At 43.4% G+C, this 24,516-nt stretch overlaps 1 long non-coding RNA gene across 2 annotated transcripts in view; it reads left to right on the top strand.

The window, feature by feature from the left end:
* Window positions 1-24,516, top strand: part of LOC121858305 — a 52,853-nt gene that overhangs the window by 6,534 nt on the left and 21,803 nt on the right. Inside the window, exon 1 of one of the 2 annotated variants that reach the window (XR_006087414.1) lies at window positions 8,273-8,390. The exons of the other annotated variant lie outside the window; for it this stretch is intronic. This is a non-coding gene — a long non-coding RNA (uncharacterized LOC121858305). Of the gene's footprint in view, window positions 1-8,272; window positions 8,391-24,516 lie in introns of those variants that run through there. 2 annotated transcript variants of the gene reach the window in all.

Genomic DNA, 24,516 nt, shown 5'->3' with positions numbered 1-24,516 from the left:
CTTTCTACATACACACACCAAAGTAAGTACATTTTTCATTTGTTGAAGTAGGAAATTTTCGTGAGCTGGAACCACTAATTCCCAAAACCCATTGAAACAATGGTTTCGTTAATCTAACGTTAACGGAACTACCTCTGGAACGGATTGAGTTCGTAAATCGAGGTCATTGTATCGGACTTTTTCTCATAAAGAAAAAAAATATGTGAAACTGTTTTGCGTATCACGATGTCACTTTTTTAAATATAAATTTGGCACACTAGTCAATGTCACACAGATTACCTTAAATCTTATCATCAAAGAGTAGCAAAAATAAGTATGTCATTACATTGTGTATTACAGTACACTGTACTATTATTGACAGGTGTGTTTATTGTAGCCACACTTTTCTTAAGCATTTATGATTTCCTCTTATGTCTATTTGTACCTGGAGCTTAACCCCTGTTTTTCAATGAACCAAGGATTTCCATTTCATGGATTCTGCATTTGTGAGGTTCTTTCAGAAACCACCTAAGGCTTAATATCAAGGGTATACTACATTTTTAGACTGCATACATATATGCTCACCTATTTCTGTGCACATATTACTCACCACTCTTATGTACAGCATATGATTTTTATAAGAGAATGATATACTGAGGAAGACATAAGTCATGTGTTGCTGCTGACATGACTAAAGAAGGTAGATACTTTAAGCATGCATGAAAATATGGTTTTTTTCTTAATTCATATACTCCTCCCAGCCAAGTCATGGCTCAGCATGATAGTCAAAGCCATAACCCTGGAAGAAATTTATCTCTCTATATTAAGTGTGTTATGTATGGTAGCCATGACAAGTTTGCAGCTTTTTATAAACCTTTCATTTCTGGGCCCAAAAAATTGATTGGCCTACTCGGAAGACTTTATTTTGTGTTGAGCATTGGAGAATTGGTTATTTGGATCTTGGATCGTTGTTGTTGGTAGATATTTGGTTCAGGTTTGCTCAATATTTGATGCTTAATGCAATGGAGATAGTCTTTTGGGGGAGAAACACTACAAATTTTATTTTATTTTTTTTCACCAGTTGAGAATCACGTGTAAAAAAGATAATAATAAAAATGTTATTATGACTCATTTTCCATTGAAATGCAACAATACTAGATCTAATCCTAACTTTTAGTCATTGTTATCGCGCGTTGAGTGCAGAGGGTTATTAGTGAAAATGATCAAGGTTCAGTCAATAATCTTTCGTGACAAAACTTCTTCACTGAGTTAAAATAAAACACATTTTCACAAAAATGACTATCTCCATTGCATTACATCAAATATTGAACAAAATGGGGCCAAATTGTCTGCAAACTAGTAGAATTAAAGATCCAAATATTAGTGAAAAAATTGATACGCCTAATATAAAAAAAATTTCATTGCTACTGTACAGTACAGGTTTGTCTTGTGCCCTCAATAAAAGTGAGGGTAAGCCGTCACAACATTACAAATAATGTAAATGAATTAATTCTTTTTTATTCCAAGACATCCAACCAGGTTCTGCCTTCATCTAAACTTTGTTATGATAGTAAGTTGTATTTGTTCTGCACAGAGCTAATTTATTCTTCCAATTGGTGTGTTAGTATGTAAAACAAATTGTTATGATAATTGTCTGTATGATGTTTGGTCACCCTAGTCACAATTTAAGTATAGATTTTGTATAAAAATTAAATGGAAATTTAGAATGACTTAATAAACCTGTTTTGAGCAAACTATGAATTATGGAGTGGATGTGCCCTTCTGATACAGATATTTAGATGCAGGAACACCAAATTCAATGATGTCAAAGGTCAACATTACAGCTGATGATTAACGTTCATATTGGAATATTCATCGGGTAATAAACCTCTGAAATAAAATGGGTAAACAGTATTCTGTACTGTAAGCTTGTTTGTTTATTCTTACCAATGGAATTTTTCAGAATTATAATATTAGCTCTTGTATCTATTTGATATTCATCTGTGACCTTAATTTTGCTTTTTTACTTTTTCAAGCATTATTATTTTTACTAGCCATGATTTGACCCATCTGCTAAGTATTAAAAACTGTGTGGTCCAGATGTTTTCCTCACCCTCCAACTGTTGTTAACTTATTACTAAAGCATTAAATTATATCTAGAAATATAATTTACAGTATAAAAATTAACAGTTCATTTTTGCCCAAGGAACAAATAACCAGTAATTTAATATAGATATTTCTGGCCAGTTAACTCATCTTTGTAGCTTGAGTTAATGCACTAAAGAACTCAAGAGACCTGATATTAAAGTAGCGCTGGGAATAATGTATAAGATAAGCAAACCTAAATACCAGAATTTGAAAGCAGTCTTTCTGACACTTAATAGTGAGGGAGGTGAGATTGTGGGGTTTCGGATGTTGTCTCACACCAGGATAGGTTGGAGAAAGAAAACTCACAATGCGCTCTCTGTATATCTATTGTATTGGATGTAGCAGTGCAGCTTGGTGCTGGGAAGTGGCAGCGTGGTTAGGAGAGTGGAGTAGAGAGAGCTGGTTGGTGAGGAGCTTGCCTGGAGGAGGTGTTGCGTGCTGCTGGGCCCAGATAGAAGAAGGGAGGTCACAGTTAGGTTGAGAGCTTATATAGGGAGGGCGTGGCTTGATGGCTGACCTGCTTGTCAGACGCGTCGCTGTAGCCGACCCACGAGGCATTGGCTGGGTAACCAGAAAGGGACTGCTGGCCATTTGGCTAAACAGCAGTTGTGATGTAGACATTTCCACTACAAGATGAGCAAACAAATCACAGAAGCTGACTCTCCAGGCTCCCATTTCCATTCACTTACACCAGCTTCATCAGCCATTGAACAGGTGGTCCTCTTAACTTTATATTCTGTACTAAAGTAAAAAATCTTCATCTCAGATAAAATAAAAATATTTAAAGATTTTATCTGAATTATATTTGCTCTGTGTTATTATTTAATTGAAGATTACTTATTTCATATGATCTATTTTGGGCTTAAATTTGAGCCACTTGGGAGAAGTGTCAACTTGGTTTGTTTTGCTGGGTTTACTTAGGTCAAGCTATGAGTTATGTGGATTTATTAATTTTTTAACCACTTATCAGCTTACTAGCCATTTGGATGTGTTGGTCATCCAGTGTTAGTGGGGTTTCGTGATGTTGTCTCACACTCAGGATGGGTTGGAGGAAAGGAACTCACAATGCGCCTCTGTATATATATTGTGTTGATGTACAATGCAGCTTGGTGTGGAAGCAGCAGCGTGGTTAAGGCGGGAGTAGAGAGCTATGGTTGGGGTGTGTGTTCAGAGGAGGTGTTGCTGCTACATGGCTGTAGGGTAGAAGAAGGGCAGGTCACAAGCGAAGTGAGGTCTTATATAGCAGAGGTAGGCGTGGCTTGATAGTTGACTTCACTTTGTTAGGCGCTTGTAGAAGTATCTTAGACCACGAGGCTGGTAGGAATTTTAGGTAGGGTATGGCTAGCTGTACATAAATGCAATTGTAGTTGTAGGGAAATATCCACTGGTAATATTCTCTTTTCTCCAGGCGGTGCAGTGAAATTTGTTGTCTGCAGGGTTGTATCCTACATGTAGATGTAACGGGCGGTGCAGGAGACTTGTTGTTTGCAGGGTTTGTTTTTGTGGTGGGTGGGGTTTGTTGTGGTGAGTTGTATCCCACATGTGTGAGACACATGGGCGAGGGTGTGGATGAGCCTGGTTGCCATGTGGAGACAACTTTTGTCTAGAGGCATGAAATCTGTGGGAGAGCAGAGGGAGAAGGGGGGTTGTGAATAAGAGAAGATTGGGGTGCAGGCTAAGAATGTGGGGCCTCGTGGTAGGCACATTGTGGTCCTCAGTAGTGCCTGGTGGGGTGTGGGGTCCTGCTGCTGAGCAGGGTTCACGTCAGGGGAGGAGGGTCCATGACAGCAGCAGGGTGCAAGAAAGGGCAGTGGGTACCTGAGTGAAGAGGAAGAGGTGCCCAGAAATGTGGGTGGGTGGTGCTGCAAAGGTAATGGTGGGCAGACTGGTGAGGAGGTGTGGATGAATGTGTTCAGGGCAGGGAAGGCTGGGCATGGAGCAGTAGCTTTGAATGCAGAAACCGCTGACGAGTGTTTGTGTAGGTCGTGACAGACAGCAGGAGTGAAGTGGTCGATGTCAGGTAAGGCGTGTGATGCTGTGATAGTGGCGGAGGTTATGTGCCTGCCAGTTCCTCTGATGTCGCTTCGTTGCAGGGTTGAAGGAGCTTCAGGGTTCAGCATTAGCACCAAACGTTGATGGTACCAACAGGGGTAGATACATCTGTGCTGGGGTTGGGGCTGGCGTCTGAGGCAGGACGGTGTGTTGAGGTTTTGTAGACGTGGGTGCTTGGGGTAGGAAGATGGAGCAGCTGCATGCTTGGAGGAGCAGAGCTGCCTAGGTGTTTAACCTGTGGTGTGGACTGGGTAGCAGGTCTCGTGATGTCTTGTGAGGCATTGGTCTCTGGGGAGCGCTGATCTGGTTGATGAGACTGGAGGAAAGGAAAGTGTGGCTGGAGTTGGTGTGGTTTCATGGCGCACAGCAGTGTGGGTTACTGGTACGCTTCAGAGCATCCTGTATGGCAGCGAATTTGGGGTCAAGGAGGGTTGGTGATGCATTCTGATATTTTGCGTGGCGACTTCTGTGGGCAGGAACAGACCAGTCATGCTATTTTGTTTGTCTGTAGTATAGAAACGATGAGCTGCTCATGGATAAGCCAGTCTTATGTTGTGATTGAAGACTGGGAGATTGATCAGTTTCTCTCCTAAACCGTGGAGTGTGATTCGGGGTCACTATTTAATTACAGAGAGAGTTGCTGGTGTGTGTGCTCAGAGGAGGTGTTGCTTGTGCTTGGCTGTAGGTAGATGGGGCAGGTTAGCTGCAGGTGAGGTCTTATAGCGGTGGTGGCTTGATAGTTGACTCCGGGTTTGTTAGGGCGGCACTGGTTGCTCAACGTTAGACCACGAGGCGAAGTGGAATTCAAGAGGGTTGGTGAGTTAGCTTAATAATGGTAGTTGTGGTTGGTGGGGAAATATCCATCACATTAGTAACTGTATTATGCAGGAACTGTAGTGTATTCCTGCAATCGCTGCTCTGTCAATCCATGTCACACCTATCCTGCAAGACCCTCACCCGCCGTGACCTCCTTCTACCTACAGCCAAGCAGCAAGCAACACCTTCTGAGCACACTCCCAACCAGCTCTCTCTACTCCACGCTTGTAATCACGCTACTCCCAGCACCAAGCTGCATTGTAACATCCACAATATGTTACAGAGATGACAGAGTTCTTTCTCCATCCCATCCTGAGTGTGAACCTTCAATCACGAAACCCCCGCCTTGAGAAGGCCTGACACCGCCTCTTTTCATTAGTGTCAGTTCAGCAAGCACTTCCTTCCCGCGCCAGCCTGAGCCTCCGCCATAGCGACTTGGCCCCTCAAGTTCCAGGTCCTCTAATTTCACATCTGTGCCTCTACTCAATGCTTATTAATATGTTATCTACCTATCAAGTTGGACACATCCATAATATGTATGAGCACATTGTTTTTTTTTTCCATCTTCATTCTGTGGTACCAATATCTCATAACTCTGCAGTCCTGTAGGGTTATGAGATATTGGTTCACACTCAGGATGGGATGGAGAATGGAAACTCACAATGTGCTCTCTGTATACATGTTGTATTGATGTACAATGCAGCTTAGTGCTGGGAAGTGGCAGCGCGAAGGTTGTGTGTAGAGAGCTGGTTGGTGAGGGTGCCTGAGGAGGACAGCCAGGGTCACCATGCTCGCCGGCGGGAGGAGGACTGCCAGGCAGCGTGAGGAGGTGTTGTTTGCTTGCGCTGTAGCTAGAAGAAGAGAGAGGTCACCACGAGGTCAGGTCTTTTATAGGAGGTAGGCGTAAGATAGCTGACCCCTGCTGCGGGGGGCGGCGCTGGCTGACCCAGACCACGAGGCATACACTGGGGAATTCAAGGGGTCGACATTAGCTTACAAACAGCGTTTAGGGGAGAAATTCACAACAATACTCTCCTTCCTTCTAGGCGGTGTAGGAGACTTGTTGTCTGCAGGGTTGCATGGCACATGTGAGGCAGAACGGGCACTGCATGCCACATGTGAGAGCTATAACGGCGAGGGCGTGGATGAGCCGGTCTGTAGAGGAGACAACTGTCTAGATACACAACATCTGTGGGAGTAGAGAGGGAGAAAAGGGGTGGGTGGAGGCGATGAATGTTGTGCTTCCTCACGGCAGGTACAGAGTCGTCAGATGCGCTTGCTGGGGTGTGTGCGCCTGTCAGGAGGCAGGGGCCGCGCCAGCAGGTGGATGAGGGCTCGTGACAGCAGTTGGGTCCATGACAGCAGCAGGGTGCAGGAAATTAGCAGGAGTACCTGAGGGAGAAAAGAGGGATGTGGGGTCTCAAGACTTCAGGCGCATGTGCGCTCGGAGCAGGTACTTATCAGAGGAGCGGCAGGGGTACTGCTGTGGGGCGGCGTCTGAGGCAGGACGGTGTGCTGGGGTCGGTAGGACGTGGTGCTTGGGGCAGGAAGAGGAGCTGGTATCTGCTTAGAGACGCAGAACTGCTTTAGGGTGTCTAACCTGCGGTGGAGACAGCAGCTGTAGAGCTGATGAGAGCTGCCTCTGCGTGATAAGCCAGTCTTCCATGTTGCTTGAAGACTGGGAGAGTGATCGGTTTCTCCTCCATCTTGTGAGGAGAATTCAGGGGTCACCATTTGTGGGGTACGGGTTGTCTGGGTTCACTCAGGATGGATGGAGAAAGGAAACTCACAATAAGTTTCTGTATACATGTTGTATTGATGTACAATGCAGCTTGGTGCTGGGAAGTGGAGCGTGTTTAAAGCGTGGTGTAGAGAGAGCTGGTTGGTGAGAATGCTCAGAGGAGGACATTGTGGGTCGCCATGCTCGCCGGCGGAGCGAGGCCGCCAGGCAGCGGCGGAGGAGGTGTTGTTGTTGCTGTGGCTGTAGCAGAAGAAGAGAGAGCTAGGTCACCACGAGGTCAGGTCTTTATAGCGGAGGTAGGCGTGGGTAGATAGTTGACCCTCGTCTGCGGGCGGTGCTGGTTGACCTAGACCACGAGGCATACACTGGGGAATTCATAGGGGTCGGCTACTCAGCGACAAACAGTGTTTGTAGGGGAGAATATCACAAGGATGCCCAGAGTGAGGGCACGCGGCTTGAGGGACGCCAAGGTTGCTGGCGGGAGCGGCAGCCGCACGGTTGGCGCGGAGGAGGAGGTGTTGCTTGCTGGTGGCACTGGGTAGTAAAGCGGTGGTAAATGGTGTCAGGCCTTATAAGGGGGTAGGGGAGAAGTTGACCCCTGCTCCGTGGGCGGCGCTGGAGGCGTAGGCTGGGGAATTGAGAAGGTTCGTGCTAGGGAGGAACCACAACAGTACCACAGTGCCATTCAGTTTCCTAAATGTCATTGAAATCTGCTCGGTAAGCAATATTTATTGTATTTAACTAGTAACTTCTAGTGATTATTTCTGTTGATATGGTAAAAATATCTTTACATGCAAAGGATGGTCTTTTATGCGGATTAAAAGTTTATAGCAATTTGTTATAATGTATTTTAATTTTATGGGTTTTACTTTAGTTTTGATCATTCGGGGAATCTTGGGAATTTAACTATTGAATCAGTAGTTTAGACAATTCTAAGGCACTTTTCATTTTTACATTTCCCAGTTAGAGGTTAGTCAAGTCATTTGCGAGGATAAAGCTCAGAAGAAGTGTCTTAGAATTGTCTCAACCACTAATTCCAATAGTTAAATTCCAACATTTCCCGGATGACCGAAACCAAAACTTAGCCTTTCATATTTTAGAACACTGATTTAGCTATAAACCTGATTGATACTTTTTTTGAAGAACAAAACGCAACATAACTAGCACGGAAGCAGAAGTATTGATCATTTATTGCATAAAAGTGCTTCAAAGTGTCAGAGAAAAACGTACAACGACGAAATGAAAGAGATGCTTGGAGAGAGCAGCAGCAGGAGCAGGCGCACAGCAGACGACGCTATTTCTGTGACCGGCGGCTGCCCTGAGCACCGGGGTCCGCCCTTGGCGACGCCTTCACCCTAGAGTCAGTTTCACGTCACAATCGACCTTGGTGAGTCGGACAGAGGTCGCCAGAACTGTGAAGCTCCGGTAGAGTAGCCGTTCCTACTCCCCAGTTTGTAGATACCATTAGTGTATTTCAGTCATGTGATACGTGTGGTAAGTGCGAGGAAACTGGATTACGGAATATTTATCTGAAATGCATTGGATCAGTGAAATATTATATATTGTAAATCGTCGTCTGCGGAGGCCAATCGAGGAAGATTAAAATTCTCATTAGTACGTCGTGACGTGTCAATTACATCCTGATTGACAATGGGTATGTATAATTAATGTTATGAGTTTGGTAGGACATGTGAGGTTATACGTATTTAAAGTCTACTGGTACACTGGGGTAGTCGGTCGTGTTATATTTGTGTACCGTCAGGGTGTAGGTTCTCGGACACATGCAGGCACTGGTGTGACAGGGAATACACGGAAAGTGTAGGTAAATATATTATTATTGGGTGGTTTTGTTGTGGTAAAAGAAATAGTGTTCGCTGTCAGGCAGGACCAAGGGAGGTGATGCTGTCGTATTGATTTTGTGGGAGGTTGTGTGTATGGCGGGCTGGACGGTGGCGTACTCCCTCCCGCCACCACTTGTTCTTGTCTCTTGAATCTTGATACTATTCCTCTCATCTTCTAATCATTCATTCATAGTAAAACAGATTCGCGTGCCTCTACTATTAAGTAGATGTTATCATTCATTGTATATTTTATAGGAATACTGAACTACTATAGTCGCTTTCCCTTACATCGGAATGTTCTGAGTATAACTTATACAGTATATAAATAATAGATATTCAGTAAAATTATAATCCAGCAACAGGTCCACATTGGTTCAGCCAACTCATAAACACTGTACGAATACAAAGTCATTCAACAAAGTGAACCACAAAATGCTTTGTTTTTCCGGAACCTTAAATATTGTAATACCTAACATGATTTCTAACTGTATAATATTAATCCAGTATTTGATAAGTAAAAAATATGGCCTCGAGGATGCTACTGCTGCTTTGGCCTGTTGTAAATTTGATTGTAATAATCGACTGATGACCAGATAAATGGTATCACGGTTAGTTTGTGTTTCTGGAACACTCGATAATGTTCAGGGGTTTTTCTTGTAATTCAGATCAGATCTAAAAGCCGAACCCTAGAAACACCCTGCTGATATACCAGTGTCATCTTTTATGATAATTGCAACGTAATTTTTCACGTACTTTATGACTTCAAAATTATTTATATCTTTTATAACCGCCCATTTTTGTTTTACAAAAGTCTCCACTAGGCTTGGAAGCGTATTCTAAGTCCAGTATATGCCCAGTACTTTCCAGCAGTGTGTAACAGAGACGTGACCGACTGCACAGGCGGCTAAAGCAATCGTTCAGTGGCGAAGGAAAAAAAGTGTGTGTGTGTTCGGAGAAAAATCAATTAATCTTGAACGGTATCATTAAATCATTAACATAAGAATATGAAAACCAGGCTCCATCACTAAAAATGTGGCTTTGTTATACCACCACTTTGGGTGGGTATATCAATAGTTATAATAAATCTCAGTACTGTGCTGCCAGAATAAATATCACAAATTTTAAGGATATACAGTATTTCAAAGGTGTAGAGGTCGCTCCATACCGTTCTTGGAACCTGTGTTCATCGCCATAATTTAAATCCTGCTGACTGACCTTAGCAGGATGGGTAATTATTTGGATGGCAGGCTACATCATCAGGTAAGCTTGAGCCTCGCTCTTGTTTATATAAATTGAGATATTACTCCAATTCATGTCTTTTTATTTATATGAAATAAATGATACATAATTGATATCAGTTAAATAGAACATCAAATTATTGTACAGACATTTATTCATCATGTACATTTACGGTGAGAAGTTCGCTCCATGGAAAAAATTGAAATTTGTTAATGTACATTTGTTGCATGGAAAAAAAATATGCTAAATATTTATTCCATATTTGATGAGTCATTCAAAATGTTGATAATGCGAAACGCTCGTTCAATGGTAAAATAATTGCGCTGATATGCGTTAAACAAATTGTTGATCCTGGGCGTTTCACCATTGTTGCTGTGTTGAGTACTGCTTCAAGGTGGTCAGTAAGTATCGGATCTTATTCTAAGTTTGGTTTATTATGTTTCATCATTAAAATGTCACAAACATAATTTCGGTCATAGGCTTTTAAGTTTGAAAAACTAGATATTTTCACTGAATTCTTTTACTTTTTTTTTTCTTCCTGCTCCAAAGCAACGGTCACATTGCCAGGTCATTGAGCTCAAGTTGAAAATCAACTGGGAGGCGACATGAATTGCCAATTAATTTTGTCAACTTTCCTTTTTTCTTCGTCTGAAAAGTTCTTATATTTTTATTCATGTTTATTTTAAAAAATTTGGCGTGATATTTTCTAAGTACTGCAATGCTTTCTCTGCATGCTAAGCGCTTTCACGTACTGTACTGTATTAGCAAAACAAAATATTAAAAGTTCATTCTATGTTGAATACTTTCCTGATATATATATATATATATATATATATATATATATATATATATATATATATATATATATATATATATATATATATTTGTCGAATTAAGAAAGGTGGCACACAATAAATTCAAAGGGTAAGCGGATAAATCGCAGTACATAAGAATGGAGAAACTGCCGCATGAAATACACGGTGAGGGATGTCTGTTTTAAGTGTCTATATTGAAAATGACACAATATTCTGTTGCTTGTGAAAACTCTGCTGATGTTAGGGTTAGTCAATTAGATATTCTAAATGGCCTTAATAGATTGAAGAAGATAAAGGTTAAACCTCTCCATTCTAAAATATGACTATGTGTGGGGCTGTGATGTGTAGAAACCATACCAGTATGACATAAACTTACGGTCACACCTAACAAGTTGTTAGTAACAACCATATTCGCTTCTCTTTCCCTATCTGGGATAGGACCTTATTTTTCGGACTAGCCTTGCCTTGACACCATAGTGGTTTGCTGGGTGAATATAACAATGTTCTACGTTAACCATTTTTTTTTACGGGATTAGCACTCGCGCATAGGTTAATGACCCACATCGGGTCCTGGGGGCGAAAATACTACTACTGACAATAATAAATAAAATAATTAAAAAAACATCAATAGTGGAAACGATATACAGTATGTATGTTGTGTTGTCAAGGTAAGAGAAACAATTGAGACCCTGCAGTTGCTTGTAAATAAGACATAAAGTAGGTTGTAGGCAGCTACCGAAACAGGGAGGAACTACCACCTGGGAAGATATTGGAAGCATAATGTGTTGTCTAATGGTAGACTCTGCTGCCATATCTCTTACTTTTATCCTCTTCACCAGTGATCAGCTCGTTAGCCGCTTGGGCGATCAGTCACGTCTCTGTTACGCACTGTTGTGAAGAGTACTGGGCATGCACCGGCTCCTGGATGTACCTGAACCTGCTCAGTGTTGGTCAAGTCTTGTCTTGAAAGAGCTCACTCAGTGCCGTCACAACATTTCTGTTAGATTATTCAAGAGTTCACAACTCTCCTCGAAAAAGTTGCCCTTGTAGTTATGGTTCTCCCTACAAACGCTGTTTGTCGCTGAGTAGCCGACCCCACCAAGTCTCCAGTGTATGCCTCGTGGTCTGGGTCAACCAGCGCCGCCATACATCACGGAGGGGTCAACTACTAGCCACGCCTACCCCGCTATTTAGACCTGACCTCGTGGTGATCTGTCCTCTTTCTACCTGCACCAACCAGCCAGCTACACCTCCTCCTCCGCCTGCCTGGTCCTCGCTCCCGCCGGCGAGCATGGCGACCCACCAGCTGGTCCTCTGAGCACTCTCACAACCAGCTCTCTCTACATCACGCTTGTATGCTGCCTTCCCAGCACCAAGCTACTGTGTATATAGAAGGCATTGTGATTTCCTTTCTCCATTCCATCCTGGTGTGAGACAAACATCAAAAACCCCACACCCTCACAGTTTCCGGACCAGCGTCTTCTTCATCACGGAATACGGAGTGTTACCAAGTCCCAGGATGCTGATCTGACTTTTTGCCTCATTTGCACAGAATTGCAGGGCCTCAATTGTTTATCTTACTATTGACCACAACATACATATATCGTTACTCACTTTTTATATATTTTTTCTTTATGTTCTTATTATTATTATTATTATTATTATTATTATTATTATTATAAAGATAATAATAATATTTTGATGTGGGTCAGTGACCTGTGCCCAGGTGGCCTACGTAAAAACAATAGATCAGCAACCTGGGACTTGGTCATAATTTTAGTGATGCCATATGGCATGGGGTCTACTGTGGGGTACGTGGTATTGGTTCACACTCGGGATGGGATGGAGAAAGGAAACTCACAATGTGTTCTGTATACATTGTAGTGGTTCTCCCTACAAACGCTGTTTGTCGCTGTAAACCCACGAATTCCTGTGTATTGGTAATGATAGTATTATGTATTGCAAGGATGGGGTGCATTTAAGTAGGAAGAATTTGGCCGTGCTAGCGAAGATAGTTGACAAGGGTAGTAAAGGGTGGGGTTTTAATGTCCAAATTATCAATGGTAAAGAGGAAAATACCATGTGAAAAAAACAGCAGTGAAACAGAAGTAGATAATGCTGAAAATATAGTTAGTCATAACCAACAAACATCAAAGTAATAAATGTAAAACAGATGAAAAGAGGAAGAAATATATTGAGTGTTTATTATACTAATAGTAGAAACGTGTAACAAAATGGACCAGCTCAAGAGCCATTGTTAGTAAAAAGAGAACATAGATATAATTGCAATAACGGAAACATGGATAATTTCAAACAGCAACATTTTTTAGCAGAATTTCATATTCAGGATATAACCTATTTAAATTTGACAGAGTAGGAAGGAGAGGGCGATTGTGGCAGTGTATATCAGGGGTGTCATTAAAGCTTCCAATAAATCAAACATTAAAACAAATGGCGACAATGAAAGTATTTGGGTAGAGATTGGTGAGGCAATGAGTCGTAGTCATTGGTGTTATATATAGACTACTAATTTGAGTAGGAACGATGGTAAATTGCTATGGGGAGGAAAATAAAGAAGGCATCTGATAGAAACAATATGTGTATTCTAGGCGATTTCAACTTTTCAGGCTTAGATTGGAAAAATCAACTTAAAAGTAATGAATCTGAAGATTTTCTAAGTAGTACAAATAGTTTTTATATCAATTCATAAACTCGCCCACTAGAGGAAATAATATCTCGATTTAGTTCTCAGTAATAATGAAAATCTAGTAAAAAGATGTTGGGATTGGAGACAAACTGAGAGCAGTGATCATAAAGCCATATATTTTAACATAATATGGAATGGCAAGAAGAAAAATTCGGCCTTGATCCCGGATTTTAGGAAGGCTATTCATTGGCTTAAGGAGACCTAAGGGATGACCCTATGGTCAAAGATTAATCCCCCACCTCCGGAAACTGTCAACCCAGGGCGGGAGAACCCCAATTTAATTTAGCAGCTACTTACTCCAGCAACAATTATTGGGACAATCCATAATACTTTAAAAATAAACACATCCCTAAAAAGAAAATTCAGATCGTCTGGAACCAACCAAAATGGATGAATAATAGACTCTTAAGTCTTCTAGGGAAAAAGAAAAGGAGTATATAGAAAAGTTAAGACGAGCGAAATAACTTGCCAGTTACTATCAGAACCTAACAAAGACAGGTAAAAACAGAAATTGGAAAGCAAAAGAAATTTATGAAATCAAGGTATGAAAGATCGAAAAAATAACCCCAAAGCTTTTTTTATCGCTGTATAAATCAAAGGTTAGAGATACAATGGGTCCTTAAAACTCGACAGGAGAAATGACTGATGAGTTAGAAATATTAATGCGATTAAATAGTCATTTTTGCTCCGTGTTCACAAATGAAAACCTACTTTGGTTCCAGAAGTTCATAAGGTATATAACGACAGTATAGAAAATATGTTAATGAATATCAATATTACACTAGTAACTTGATGTGCTTAAAGTAATTAACAAACTGAAGCCTCATAAATCGCCTGGTCAGGCAGGTATATGTTAAGAAATATTAAAGAATGTAGAGATGAGTTGAGTAATCCATTAGCAGTTTATTTAATAAGTCATTAGAATCGGGCCTAGTGCCAGAAGCTTGGAAACTTGCAAATGTAGTTCGATTTTTCAAAAAGGTGATAAATCAATTGCATCAAATTACCGTCCCATTAGTCTCCACGTCAATCATAGAGCAAGTTGCTGGGGAGTCAGTTATTGCTACGAAAATCAGAAGCCACCTTGAAACACTTCAACCCAATTCATTCTTCTCCAGCGGGTTCACCCGGGCGTTCTTGTCTCTAGAAATTTGCTTAGCTTTTCTCAGAAGTATATGAAGCGGTAGATAATGATAAGTCATATGATATAATTTGCTTAGATTTCAGTAAACATTCGATAGAGTCCTCATGAGAGATTGATAAGGAAGGTAGAAGCACATGGAATGGGTGGATCATTATTATTAAAATGGATTAGGTCATGGTTAACTGGTAGGAAACAAAGAGTCAGCATATAAATGGTTAAGTCAGACTGAGTGCGGTCAGCGGAGTTCCCCCAGGGATCTGTGATAGGCCCTCTGCTGTTTTGTTATATTCATTAATGATCTTGATTTGGAGGTATAACTAGTAGGATTAGTAAATTTGCAGATGATGCAAAATGGGGAGAGTGATAAATTCAGACAGTGACTTTGAACACCTTCAAAGAGATCTAGATACCTTACATGAGTGGTCAGTAGACTGGCAAATGAATTTTAATACTGATAAATGCAAAATTACTACAGATAGGGAAGACAGATACAAACGTTAAAGTATGACTAGGTAACACGAATAGAAAACTTTCAGATTGTGAAAAGATCTAGGTGTATTTGTTGGCAACGACTTGAAACCTGAAACAATGTATTAGCGTGCATAACAAAGACAAACAGGATTCTTGGGTTCATATCTAGGAGTGTGAGTATGAGACTGCTGACGTTATCTTGGAAACTTTACTAACGTGAGTGAGGCCACACATGGATTATCTTGGTTCAATTCTGGTGTCCTTATTATAGAATGGACATAGATTCTTTGGAGAGTACAAGAAGAATGACAAAATGATCATAATATTAGAAACCTTCCATATGAAGAAAGACTGAAAAGCAGGCTTGCATTCATTAGAGGCGTGGGGGATTAGGGAGATATGATGGGGTGTTCAAGTGGGTAAGTGGGATTAACAAGGGTGGAAATGGAAGATGTTCTGAAGCTCAGTAATAACGAAATAACTAGAGACAAATGGCTTTAAATTAGATAAATTCCGATTCAGAAAGGATATAGAAGGCAAGCACTGGTTTGGTGACAGAGTTGTGGATCGTGGAATGGCTACGAGGTGCTATAGTAGGATCGGGGACGCTAGGGAGCTCTTATATGTATGCCTCGTCGTTGGTCCCAGGCGCCCACGGAGGGGGTCAACTACTAAGGCACGCCAACCCGCTATTTAAGACCTGACCTCGTGGTGATCTCTCTTTTCTACCTACACCAACCAGCCAACACCTCCTCCTCCTCCTCCTCCGCCTGCCTGGCGGTCCTCGCTCCACCGGCGGCATGACCCAGGCTGGTCCTCCTCTGAGCATCCTCACCAACCAACTCTCTTCTTCTAGCTACAGCCGCAAGCTACCCCTCCTCCTCCGCTGCTGCCTGGCGGTCCTCGCTCCCGCCGGTGAGCATGGCGACCCACAAGCTGTCCTCCTCTGAGCACCCTCACCAACCAGCTCTCTCTACATTACGCTTGTAACCATGCTGCCTTCCCAGCACCAAGCTGCATTGTACATCCAATACAACATGTATACAGAGAGCACATTGTGAGTTTCCTTTCTCCATCCCATCCTGAGTGTGAACACAAACAAACATCCCATAACCCACAACATATTGTATTGGATGTACAGTGCAGCTTGGTGCTGGGACGTGGCAGCGTGGTTACAAGCGTGATGTAGAGAGAGCTGGTTGGTGAGGATGCTCAGAGGAGGACCAGCTTGTGGGTCGCCATGCTCGCCGGCGGGAGCGAGGGCTGCCAGGCAGGAGCGGAGGAGGTGGTGTTACTTGAAGACTGGCTGTAGGTAGAAAGAGTGGTCACCACGAGGTGTGGGTCGCCATGGTCGCTGGCGGGAGCGAGGGCCACCAGGCAGGAGGAGGAGGTGTTGCTTGCTGGTTGGTGTAGGTAGAAAGAGGTAGGTCACCACGAGGTCAGGTCTTATATAGCGGAGGTAGGCGTGGCTTAATAGTTGACCTCCGTCATGTAAGGCGGCGCTGGTTGACCTAGACCACGAGGCATACACTGGGGAATTCGCGGGGTCGGCTACTCAGCGACAAACAGCGTTTGTAGGGGAGGAATCCACTACACTACCATTAGACAACACATTATGCTTCCAATATCATTCTAGGCAGTAGTACCTCCCTGTTTGGTAGCTGCCTACTACCTACTATAATGGAACTTTTTCTTCATTAATATTGAATTCTACTTGTGTACTGAAAGTGGCTCCATTCGTTCCCATACTAAATGCTATTAATTTTGAATTCATTATAACCTTACAATAGAAGTAGAGATAAACAACCATGATAACGAATAATGCTGCATTGAAATTACATAAATTATAATATAGATGACTTATGAGTTAGAATGTAACGGGCTGAGTTCTCTCTTTTCATAACTTACCATCCAGATATTCTTTCCTGTTAGTCTTCTTGTTTATTCATATACTTATATGTTCGTTGTAGCATTCTTTCCAATGAGTGTCCTGTTTTATATAGTTATCCTTCTTCAATTCTTTACATATATACTTATTCTTATATATTCTTGCTTATATTCTTATATGTTCTTTATCTCTATATACCTTATATTCTTATATATTCTTACATAAGTAACTCTTATGCTTCTCTGCTTATATTTTCCAAGTCAATGTTCTTTCTTTTCATTTCCTTTCATATATTATAATCTCTTCCATATATTTTGTTCTAGTTATATTCTAAACCATGGATTAACCTGGGAACCATGTCTTTCTTATTACCACACTTATTATACTTACAACGGTAGACCTGCCACCACCCAGGATTTTATTAGAATATAACATATCTTAGTTAACTGTTAGGTAGTGAGCTTCATATAATCTAATCAGAGGTTGAGCTTGCCAGGAAAAGGTGTAATATACACGTCGATAACAATAATTCTGCAAGCTCAGGCCCGAGGCGAACAAGGAGCTATTCACGGGGAGACGCTAGATCTTGGAGATTATACCGGTTGACAGAATAGTTCAGGAGATTAATGACTTTCTTAAATAGACAACTGACACTAACTAAAATATAAACATCAGATTCTCTGATGTCGGGGCGACAAAATGATATAACTTCAGGAGCGATCAGAAAATCATGGTTACCCCCACAGACAACATAAAATACGCCACTCTAGCTGGCAAACTCGACACTCACTTACTTGACACGTTTTACTAACAATAAGGACAGTTGAAGCGTTCAACCCCACTCACAATGGATCTTGAATGTTCCAACTGTAAACAGACATATCTAAGTTGACTCAAAACAAGGGTGTTCTCTCTCACTCTCAATTTCATTTTATAGAGAGGTCGGTTTCAGTAAGTCAGAGAAAATGGGATAACGGAGGACTGAGGTGTCTTGAAGTGATGAGAAAACGGACTCCTCAGATGGAGGGCTCAACGAAAGCAGAGTTACATATTTTGTGGGCTATTGAGCGTAATATGAATCATTTGATTTTGGCGCTAACTGACGTGTAAGACCGTGGTCGTTACAAGAAAAGGAAAGACAATAGTGTGAAGAAACTGGGAGGACAAGAAAAGGTTTCAGATTCAGATTTGTCCTGCGAGGGGGCTAGTTTATTGCAAGGATAAGTCCTTGGTTTATTTGGGCACCCCCTTGCATCCTGTGCAAAAGAAGTGAATGGGAAGGGTGACGGACTGAGGGGAAATGTGTGTGTGCATGGACGGACCCAGGAATATAAAAAAAAGGGGGGGGGGTCCAAGAAGTTGTGGATGGGGGAATATTGTAGCGTACTGTATGTGGCCAGTTGTCAAGTTTCTCTTTGTTTGTCTATTATCTCTTTGATAGGCTCACATACATACGTACATGTAGATCTCACACTAAGGATGGAGGTAAGAAGTGAAACTCACAATGCGTTTTCTGTATATATATATTGTATGTACAGTGCAGTGCTAGGGAGTTGCTGTGTGGTGAGGAGCTTGCTGAGAGGTCCTGTTTGGTGAGGAGCTTGTTGAGAGAGCTTGTTGGTGAGGAGCTTATTGGGAGGTCTTGCTGGTTCTGGAGAGTAGAGTAGAATGATCTCCACAGCCAGGCTATGTGTATTTATATGGTTTCTCAGGATCAGTGGAGTGAGGTGCGAAATGTGTGGCGCCAATCACCGCGCAGTTCGCGAGTGAGGCCTGGTTTGTTGAACTCACTGCTGAGTGGCTGGTAAGCGGACGGCGAGAGATCAGTCAGCAGTTGTACACGTCCGTCCGCACGTGAGACTTAGTCTGTGGAATTCGCTGGAGCTTCTACTACTTGTAAGCTGATTGGCTGGTAAGCGAACGGCAGGTGATCAGTCGGCAGTTGTAGAGGGGAGAGTATCCACTACAATGCTCCCCCTCCCCTCCGAGCGCTGCAGGAGACTTGTTGTCGGCAGGGTTGTATCCCACATGTGAGACATAACGGGCGGGGGTGTGGATCAGTCGGCCGCTACAGGAGACGACTCTGTCTAGTGACGCGGAATCTGTGGGAGAAGGTTTGGGAGAAGGAGGGTTGTAGAGGAGAGAAGGTGGAACAGGCGAGGAATGTGGTGCTTCTCTCGCGGCAGGTGCAAAGTCCTCAGGGGCGCCGGGTGGGGTGTCTGGGTTCATAGGGCCGGCTGCAGGATCCTCATCAGGAGCAGGGTCCATGTCAAGAGCAGGGTCCACGTCAGGAACAGTAGGTACCTGAGGATGAAAAGAGGGTACCCAGAAATGTTGTGGGCGAGGTGGTGCTGTAAGCGGCAATGGTGGGCAGAATGGCAAAGGAGGTGCGGGATGAATGTGTTTAAGGCGTGTGATGTGCTGCTTGATAGTGTCGGAGGGTATGGCGCCTACCAATCCCCGTCGATGTCGCTGCCTCGTGTGGTTGCAGGGAGCCTCACAGCGTCTAGCGTTAGCACCAAAACGTTGATGGTACCAACAGGAGGTAGGTACACTGTGCTGGCTGGCGGCGGCATCTGAGGCAGGATGGGTGTGTTGGGGTCGGTAGGACGTGGTGCTTGGGCCAGGAACAAGAGCAGCTGCAGGCTTGGAGGAGCAGAGCTGCTCGAGGGTGACCATCCTGCGGTGTAGGGATTGTAACAGGTCCCTCATATCTTGTGTGGTGTTGCTTGTCTGGGGAGCGTTGATCTGGTTAACGAGACTGGAGGAAAGTGACGGTGTGGCCGCTGAGTTGTTCGAGGCAGCATGGCGCACAGCAGTGTATTCGTGGAATACTCTGTCTGCCGTGGCTGCATAGGTCGCCGAGGTAGTAGAGTAGTCCAAGGCTGAGAGGACGAGACGAACTTCTGCAGGGAGCTTCTGAGTGTGAAGCTGGCGCAGGATAGTATCAGGAAGCCTGTCTGTGTGGCGGGACTTCAATCTATGCATCTCGTCCCAGAGACGGGCAGGCGTTGAGTTGCCGAGGGAGAGGCAGGTTAGGTCTTGCAAGAGACTGGTGTGAGGCCGCTGGTATCGCCTCTTCAGAGCATCTCGTAGAGCTGCGAATTTGTTGTCTACTGGAGGGTTGGTGATGGTTTCTGAGACTTGCGTGACGACTTCTGTGGGCAGGGAACAGACCAGGGCGACGTACTTCTGTTTGTCTGTAGCTGTTGAGCTGATGAGAGCTGCCTCCATGTGGATTAGCCAGTCTTCAATGTTGTGACTAAAGACTGGGAGTGATCCGTTTCTCATCCATTCTTGTGAGAGTGCATCACACTCGTTGGGTAAGGATGAGGGATGGGTGCTTGCTCCCACCCCCTTTCGTGTTCATAATCTCCTGGGAGGGAGGTGAACAGTTACAGGGGGGACTGCAGGACGAATACACTTTTGAGGGTGCAGTTACCTAGGCCAGAGCAAAAAAAATAAGGAAAGGAGCTCAAACCACGTCTGGAATATCACGCTATAGCTGCTCTCTAGCTGGGGTATGGGTCACTCACACCACCAGTCGGGAGGGCAAACTAATGCTCGATAAACCGAAAACGCTCGTGAGATGTTGTCGGCGATGTGGCGGGTGGTCCGATCAGGTCAGTTGGCCAACAATGGCAGCAAAGAGAGGACGGTCCTCACAGCTCCAGGGGTATGGCTGTAGAGAGAGCGTGGTGTTCACAGCTCCGAGGGTCACCAATTGTAGCGTACTGTATGTGGCCAGTTGTCAAGTTTCTCTTTGTTTGTCTATTATCTCTTTGATAGGCTCACATACATACGTACATGTAGATCTCACACTAAGGATGGAGGTAAGAAGTGAAACTCACAATGCGTTTTCTGTATATATATATTGTATGTACAGTGCAGTGCTAGGGAGTTGCTGTGAGGTGAGGAGCTTGCTGAGAGGTCCTGTTTGGTGAGGAGCTTGTTGAGAGAGCTTGTTGGTGAGGAGCTTATTGGGAGGTCTTGCTGGTTCTGGAGAGTAGAGTAGAATGATCTCCACAGCCAGGCTACACGCGTATTTATATGGTTTCTCAGGATCAGTGGAGTGAGGTGCGAAATGTGCGGCGCCAATCACAGCGCAGTTCGCGAGTGAGGCCTAGTTTGTTGAACTCACTGCTGAGTGGCTGGTAAGCGGACGGCGAGAGATCAGTCAGCAGTTGTACACGTCCGTCCGCACGTGAGACCGAGTCTGTGGAATTCGCTGGAGCTTCTACTACTTGTAAGCTGATTGGCTGGTAAGCGAACGGCAGGTGATCAGTCGGCAGTTGTAGGGGAGAGTATCCACTACAATATCATGGGCATTTGAGGCCATTTTGAAGCCTTGTGCACTTGATATTGGAAGATATTCTGAGGTCAATAGTAATTACTTTTTACGATACAAAAACGCCTGAGTACAATACTGCATTGAAGAAAAAGTATTGTAATTTTCTGATGCAAAGGGGGGGTCCTGACCCTCAGGAACCACCTGGATCAGCCCTTGGACTATGTGCTATACTGCCAGATTCTGGGGTCACTAATTCTAAGGGGGATAACTTAACTATAGTCTTCATTTTAAAGGTTGCTGCCACCAGACCCCCTCTGGGCAGTATGCAGCTCGTTAGGTAGCGGGCAGAGTGAACTAGGCATTGGGTTGGGTTTTTCATTGACCAAATCGATAAGGGAAAGAAGGGTGAAACAATAACATGTCTTAACTAATTTATTCCCTCTAAAACATATTGCATTCCTTCAAAATACAAGTGAGTTGGCCTTCTTCAGATGAACAACTATGATTCTAGTTACACTGCTCACCAACAGACGTCTTACATTAATTGCGTGTCATCCACATACTTATGGCTCATAACAATCAATGACCTCCTTACCTCGGTCATCCCTTCTTACCATAATACCCAACACATCAGACTGCTCCACCTGTTTGGAATATAGCACCTTAGGTTATTATACATTATAGCACCATCTCACCACCTTGTAACATCATCGCACCAACCCCCGGTTATAGTCCACACCTGCAAGTATGGGACTCCTTGTGATTTCTAGGCACACATATCAGGCACCTCGTTCACACACTTCCCTCGGTGGGTAGAGACGAGGGCTTCACCAAGAGACATGCCAGTACTGTTTCTACGCCTGGTATTATAGGTTGCTCCAAGTGACAACCACGTTTCACAAGCATTCCATTATGTATTCCTACTCATGTGTGGTGGTATGCCGGGAACCCGCAGGATCACAGTGGAGTAGCATAGCTGGGAGTAGTCATCTCACATGGTGGGACGCTCTCAGGGGTAATGGCCGCCGTTCTGGTGAGTTCAGAGCGCGCGTGGGACCTGTTTTGATGAGAGAGTAGGTGCCACTGAGAAATAAGGCCTGATGGGCAGTTATCATCCACCCCAACACATTACTATTTCACTTTATACATCAGGCAATGTTTTAAGCTGTAAACTCCTATATAAGTCTCTTTTTTGGGGGGCTGAATACAGCCCGATGAAGTTCACTGACCCGTGTTGATGAGAGAGTAGGTGCCACTGAGGGCGAGGTCCTGCGCCTCTCACCGACCAGGCCTACAGTTTCCAATCTTTAATTTTCACTTTGATTTCTTATGGTTCTCACATGAACACTTTCCCGTTTATTGTGACCTTGTGTCTTATAAATACATATTTTAATCCTAACTTACATACTAAGGGACGGCCCAGATTTGACAGTTCCTGGAGAAATTAATTGGGCGATATCATTAACTCAAATCTGTAGTCCGGGTACAAAGGGCGCTACCCTGAAACAAAAGCCGAATGTTCATTGCGTAGGTGTATCAGATATTTTCTGGATCACAGCCACACAGACAGGCTTCCTGATACTGTCCTGCACCAGCTTCACACTCAGAAGCTCCATGCAGAAGTTCGTCTCGTCCTCTCAGCATTGGACTACTCTACTACCTCGGCTACCTATGCAGCCACGGCAGACAGAGAATTCCATGAATACACTGCTGTGCGCCATGCTGCCTCGAACAACTCAGCGGCCACACCGTCACTTTCCTCCGGTCTCGTTAACCAGATCAATGCTCCCCAGACAAGCAACACCACACAAGACATGAGGGACCTGTTACAATCCCTACACCGCAGGGTGGTCACCCTCGAGCAGCTCTGCTCCTCCAAGCCTGCAGCTGCTCTTGTTCCTGCCCCATGCACTGTGTCCTACTGACCCCAACACGCCCGTCCTGCCTCAGATGCCGCTGCCAGCCAGCACAGTGTACCTACCTCCTGCTGGTACCGACCATTCTAATCCCTTTAACTATCACCCCATTGAAATAACTTCATCCCTCTCTAAGATTTTCGAAACTATCTTAAACTCTCATTTTCTCCATCATCTTGAACACCCTTCTCTTTTGTCGGATCACCAATATGGCTTTCACCAGGCGAAATGTATTGCATCCATCTTAGGGATTATGGGAAAATTTTCGTCGTGGCCCTTGACATCTCCAAAGCATTTGACCGGGCATTGCACAAGTCTTTGCTTTTTAAACTTCCTTCTTATGGTTTCTCTCCCCCACTTTGTTCTCTAATTTCTAGCTTCTTTGAGAACCGATACCATGGCAGTTGCTGTCGAGGGATTGATCTCTCGCTCTTTCTCTACCAATAGTAGCGTTCCATGGGGATCTGTTCTTTCACCTACTCTCTTCCTTCTTTTTATCAATGATTTACTTCACACTACGACTAATTCTATCCATTCTTATGCTAATGATTCTACTCTTCACTTTTCTTCACATTTTTCCCTTCCCCCTAATTCTCCAATTAGATCTGTTTCTAGAGCTGATAATATTTCATCTATCAATGCGGATCTGTGCAGCATCTCCGAATGGGGAGGTAGAAACCTGGTTTAATTCAATAGTAATAAAACTCAGTATTTACCAATTACACTTTCCAAATTGGATGATCTAAAATGAATCACATTTCAGGATGCAATCATTTTGCCAAATTCTAAAATAGATATGCTAGGCCTCACCATTTCCTCTAATATGTCATGGAAGCCACACATCTACAACATTGCTAAAGCTGCCTCGCAAAAGCTGGGAATCCTGTACAGATGCCGTAGCTACTTCGCTCCTGAGCAGTTGCTTCAAGTTTATAAGGGATACATTTGTCCTAACTTGGAGTACTGCTCTCATATCTGGGGTGGCTCTTCTTCTGTCCATCTGTTAGATAGGGTGGAATCAAAGGCATTTCTTCTTATTAACTCTCCTCCTTTAGTTTAAATCTTTCTTCCCTTTTTATTTGCCGCAATGTTGCTTCACTGTCTCTCTTTTACAGGTATTTTAACGGGCATTGTTCAGTGGATTTGGCATCCTGTGTACCGCCGGCAAGACCATGGGCTCGTAACACTTGTCTTCCCCACGGTGCCCACTGTATCTCTGTGGATGTCGGTTACACTAGAATATCCCGTTATAGTACATCCTTCTTTCCTCACACAGCCAAACTTTGGAATGCTCTACCCTCTTCTGTTTTTCCATACTCATACAATCTGTCTCACTTCAAAAGGCTGGTTTTACAGCATCTTCGTGGTGTAGATTAATACAATATAATCTTTTTCTTTTCTATTTTTAATTTCTTTTTATTCAATGACCTGTGCCCGGGTGGGTTATTCCCTGTAAAAAAAAAAAAAG

The sequence above is a fragment of the Homarus americanus genome, unplaced genomic scaffold (assembly GCF_018991925.1).
Source record: "Homarus americanus isolate GMGI-L3 unplaced genomic scaffold, GMGI_Hamer_2.0 scaffold57980, whole genome shotgun sequence".
Lineage (NCBI taxonomy): Eukaryota > Metazoa > Arthropoda > Malacostraca > Decapoda > Nephropidae > Homarus > Homarus americanus.
This window is presented reverse-complemented; position numbering and strand designations above follow the sequence as displayed.